This window comes from Crinia signifera, chromosome 4 (genome assembly GCF_055691185.1).
Source record: "Crinia signifera chromosome 4, ASM5569118v1, whole genome shotgun sequence".
NCBI classification, from domain to species: Eukaryota; Metazoa; Chordata; class Amphibia; order Anura; family Myobatrachidae; genus Crinia; species Crinia signifera.
In genome coordinates, this window is record NC_139220.1 from 35,424,244 (window position 1) to 35,430,100 (window position 5,857).

Sequence of the window (5,857 nt, forward strand, 5' to 3'; positions counted from 1 at the left end):
GGTTTTAGCACTACCTATTAGCAAAACTGTTGTAGAGCATGCTGGGACTTGTATTTTCACAATAGCTGGAGTGCCACAGATTGGCCAGGCCTGTACTAAACAATTATCTGTCAGACCATCTGCTCAATCTTATTGGTTGGAATGAAAATTATTTACAAATGAGAATCGACCATTTGCTCCAGAAAACAGGAAAATAGATAAAAAACGTTCTTCAGATAAATTGGTTAAACCGTAAATTATACAGTGTTGATAGATTTATAGCAGGGGTGTCCAAACTTTTTGCAACGAGGGCCAGATTTGGTGAAGTGTAAATGTGTGGGGGCCGACCATTCAGCATGACATTCTTTGAATCATTAATCACATCAGAATGGTCCCCCAATCTGCCCCTTCACTGTATTTCTCCCAGCTTGCCCCCATTTACTGTATGTCCCCCAGCCTGCCCCTTCACTGTATTTTCCCCAGCTTGCCCCATTCACTCTATGTCCCCCAGCCTTCCCCTTCTTCACTGTATGTCCCCCATTCACTGTATGTTCCCCACTCTGCACCCATTCACTCTGTCCCCCAGCCTGCCCCCTTCTCTTAATGTCCATCAGTGCCTCCATTCATTGTATGTCCTCAAGCCTGACCCTCCTTCACTGTATGACTCCCATTCACTATGTACCCCACTCTGCCCCCATTCACTATATGTCCCCCAGCCTGCCCCTGCTCCCCCTTCTCTTAATGTCCATTACTGCCTATATTCACTGTATGTCCCCCAGCCTGACCTTCCTTCACTGTATGTCCCCCACTCTACCCCCGCCCTTCTCTGTTTCCCAGCCCCTTGTGTGAGCCAGAGGAAGGAGAGGCAAAGCAGGCACTGCAAGGACAGGAGATGCTGGGGCTCCCGCTGGTGCCCTCCTTCGCTCTGCATGTTATGGGAGCAAGCTTCCCCCTTGCTGCACCCCCTCTCCAAACACTGCTGTCACTGTGATTGTGGAGTAGGGTGATATACGATTGCGGCAGCAGGTGTAGGACGCCAAACACATATGACTGTGGCGGCTGGCACCTCCTCACTGCAGCAGACAGCAAGGTAAAGTTGTGCTCGCCGGGGCCCCACCGTTAGTGTCCTGTGCTGAGCTTCCCACATCTGATGCTCTGCCTGCTTCCATCTGGAGGCTGCGGGCTGCTTGAAATGACAGCACGTGCCGCAAATGGCCCCCGGGCCTGACTTTGGACATGCCTGATCTATAGTGTCTAGGCCAGTGGTGTCAAACTCATGGCCCTCCAGCTGTTGTGGAACTACACATCCCAGCATGCCCTGCCACAGTTTTCGCTATCCATTATATAAAATCTGTGGCAGGGCATGCTGGGATGTGTAGTTCCACAAGAGCTGGAGGGCCATGAGTTTGACACCACTGGTCTAGACATTCAGTCAATAGGTCTACCCCAAAAGGTTGACATGCAATGGGTCGACACAGTTTATAGGGTCAAAAGGTCGATATGAAAAAAGGTAGGCAATTGAGAAGGTTAACATACGTTTTTTTATGATTTTTTGTTTAACCGCTTGTTCTTATTTACCATCCATGTTGGGATAGAGGGAGAATATAATAGGAGCCCCAAGGCATGGCGCACAAAGCGAGCCATGCCAGGGTAAGCATTACACTAATTGGGGGTCCATGTTGACAGTTGTCAAACTTATGTCTCAACAGGGTCAAAATGTTGACCCTGGGGATGTCCTTTTGGGGATATCTGTCTATCTAGACATTTACTATCTAATAATTCTCACCCATACTTGCCTACTTTTGAAAACTAGTTTCAGTGAGATTATAGTTGGTAATATATTTTCGCATTTTCGCAAAGCACCCCATTGAGGGGCTTGTCATGCTCCTTCAAAGGGGCGTGTTTAGTTCCATATATGGAGAGATTGTGAAAAGAGATTGTGAACGTGGCACCTAGAAGCGTGGGTGTGCACTGCTACATCTCAGAGGAATCTTATAAAATGACTTATATAAAAATGTAGATGATCCCAAAGCAGTTAGTAAGAGCTACTATACTTGGTACAGTGCTGGGAAATGGTGCAGATGATTCAATGTAAATGTATCTGTCTCTCATTCCTTTTTTTCTCCAAAATGTAACAGTGTAATGTGGGCTAGGTGAAATGAGGGAGATTGCTATACTAATCAGGGAGAGAGGGAGATTGCTTTTATTTCAGGGAGTCTCCAGCAGAATGCAGGAGGGTAGGCAACTATGTTCTCACCCCTCAGCTTTCCATATCAAAGCTCGGGGAGAGTGTTTGTAAATGACAGTTAAGAGCTGGTTGGCCTGTACTTTATTACTTTCTATTTTGTCTCTCTCTCCAAGTCCCTCTGTCTCTGGGAATATCTTTTATTCACCGCTGCTCTGCCCCCGCCCCCTCCATTGTGGGACACTGCCAGCCTGGGGCAGGACAGTCCCCAAAAAAACGGATGGTCCCGTGAAAATAGGGACAGCTGGTATGAATAGATTCCACGGTTTACTCTGATGTATATATGAAGCCTTGGGGGTCATTCACATTAATGTTGCGCGTCTGCGCATACGTGTGCGCTTTTCTGCGCATGTGCAGATGTAGGGTGCGTGCACCCATGGCAAACTTTCGGTTCGCTGGGTGCATGAACCCATGACAGCGGGGGGGCGGAGAAGGGCTGCCCCTTTACCATATGGGAATGCCCAGCGTTCCATGGGCGTTCCCATGACAACGTTGGGCATTCTCATAGTAATGAGGCGGTGATGCTGGTGTGGGGGGCGGGCAGCTGACATCACTGGATCACTGGACATCACCGGATGTCAGCTGCCCGCCCATATCCATGCCAGCGTGCACGCAAATGTAAGTGTGGGCGGTTACCCGAGGCATAAGAATGGATGTTTATGCAAAACATCCATTCGCAGCCTGTGTGGGCGAACCCGCACTTCGAGGCGGAGGTGGTTGGGCGTTCATTTGCCGGGCGGGGTTTGGTGGACTCGCAAGGCTGCAAATTCGCAGCCTTGCGAATCAAACAGAATAACCCCCCTTGTTTGCTGACATGTATCCCCCACCCTTATTACAAGGACATAATGGCAGTCAGCCATAAAATACAAAATATAATCCCTGTGCAAACTTGTCACCCAGCGTTCTGACCATAGAAATTATCACTCAACTGTCAGCATAAGCAAATCTGAGATGTTCAGCTTCCTTATTGGGGCTATTGATGCATGGCTGGTGTGTTTATTGAAACTTGGCACAGGCGTTTGCATTTTATTCGTGAATGCATTTGGGGTGTGCAGATTATTATGCAAATGTGCTCAGACAGAGCATCAGTTCCATTGTGTATTTACCGTTTAGGTACTTGTTTCCTAGCACGGCGCCCACTAAGCTATTTGCTTAGTGGGCTATTCTGCGTAGGGAAATCGCATCGGCCATTTTAGTGCGGTGCGATGCGATTTTTTAATGTAATTTATTTAACGCTCTGTTTGCCCCAGGGGATCGCATCGCACCCCCCCGCCCCACACCACCACGAAGTATGGCGAGCGGCGGCGGAACGCGTACTCCAACTTTTTCATACCCCCACTCTCCACGTCGGTGTGGAGTTGATTTTATTTAGTGTGGCGTGCGCAGCGAGCCACCAAGCCCCGAGAGGGGACGCGGAATACATGTAAAGTAATCCGTGTCTGCTCGCCACGCTTCGGGGTGGCGTGGATAGTGGGGGGGGGAGTGCGTAAAACATCATTGTATGTCAAACAATTATATTATTGTATGTTATGTCATGGCATCGCCCACCCGATAGAATTGCATGCGATTTTGCGGGAGGTGCGATGCGATGTGATCCCCTGGGGCACACAGAGCAGTGAATAAATTACATTAAAAAAATGCATCGCATCGCACGGCACTAAAATGGCCCATGCGATGCAATGCGATTTCCCTACGTTTGCGTATGTAGAAAATCTGGGCGCCGTTCTAGGAAACAAGTACCACCTTTTACCCAAGGTGTGCAGATAGTATAGGCAATAAAGTTTTTCATCTATTTGTACAGCCCGAGCATAATATGGCACTAGAAGATGTAGAGCCAGACAGTAGAGTATCTAACTGGCACTGCCAACGGTCTCAATTTCAGCGGTACGGTCCCGCTATTTGGACACTATCCTGCTGTCCCTTCTGCAGGCCGCTGTGTTTTTTGGGGACCAGGGAGCCGGAGTTTGACCAACTGCACAAAATTATGACAACAGGGTTCCTAATGCTGGACACCGCCCACCAGTGGAGGCTCCGGGGAATGGGGGGGGCTGCAGCACAGTTCAAAATAGGGTAGGCACAGCAACCGCCACCAACTGCCGTTCAAAACAGACTCACTGGCAGTGGGTGTGGCTCCCCTATATGAATTTTGTATTATATTGCAGCCCCTCCTCTGGAGTCGCCACTGCCACCCACCTAACCTGAGGTCCTAAAAAAGGGTGACTATCCAAGTATTCAGGTTATTATACCGAATGGAATTCATTAACTGTGACTTTTTAACCATCTATTTTAATATCTGCATTTTTATGTGTATTATTTTTTGTCCTAATATGTTTTATTAAAACAGTCACTTGATTAATTACACCTGTTACAATACTTTCAGCGCAGTTTACCTCTTCCTGTATTTGTCTTACCTGAGGTCCTGCCTTCTTCTACTTGAAAAAGATGTAAGCTATGCTTTGTAGTGGCATTTCCATAAAGTCACAAACAGGTGTCCACTAACAGACGCATCGCATGTCCTGTCAAAAATAACAAATTGCCATTGTGCAAAGTGCATCTGTTTGGCTCCACCTCTCCTTCTTAGACCTGCGATTGGAGAGGTTATGCTGCAATAAGGGAGTGGCTTAATGACACAAAGCATCAAGCCACATCCCCTCAGTGGGCAGAAACTGCTCTCCGAGCTTCTCTCAGATAGCAGTCAGACATAAGGATGGCCACATCATTGCCATTATCATCGATGGTTGCCATCAATGGCAGTAGTGCAACTGGCCATCAATAGTGGCATACTATGCAATGGATGATTATCAATGTTTTTTCCTATCGATGGTCATCCATTTTCTTTACCTGATTGGCCGTGGGCCAGGGTTGCCTACCCTACCGGAATGGCCGGGAGGGTCCAGCTCCCAGCCTCCGGGAAAGGGGGCAAGTCTGCCAGAATGTGGGCAGTCTCCCGTGATCCCTCTGTGGCGGGGTTCCGTGGGACCAAATGATGCAATTCGCTGCATTGCAACTCTGCCCACTGCTGTGCAATGCCTGAAATACCGGCATTGCAAGGCAGGGGGCGTGGCCACAAGAACGCAATCACGCTGACCACACCTCCAAACAGGTTTTCCTGTTGGCGACCCTGGCTTCCCTCTCCCAGAGGGCAGTCAACTCCCCTGCTGTGGGCCAATCAAAACATAGGGGCCTGGCTTCATGGGTGTTAGGGGCAGGGCTATGCTCTGTGTCCCAGCCCCTTGGTGGACAAAAAAAAATGTGTTTATGCTTGACATCAGTGGCCATTATACATTGGCCCTAAACCATTCATGATTTCAAATCATTGATGGCCATCACTAGTCAGACCATGTAGGCAGCATCAAAAGTTGCTGTCCTTGTTAGTCCAGTGGACTCCATGCAGCTAAAGCAGCCCTACGTTTCAATGAACACGCAGACAAGTCTATTCAGCCACTGCCAATAGAAGGCAAAGCATCGCCCCATTTATGATCACAACCAAATAATTGCACGTGGTAATTACCTCTGTGCTTCTGCCACTTTCATCCCTAATGCGCCTGTCTTTATTTGTTCCCAGACTACAAGCGGAAAGTTGTATAATCCCCTGACCGACTGTTTCGCCTCTGTTCGTCTAGTGATCTCCGC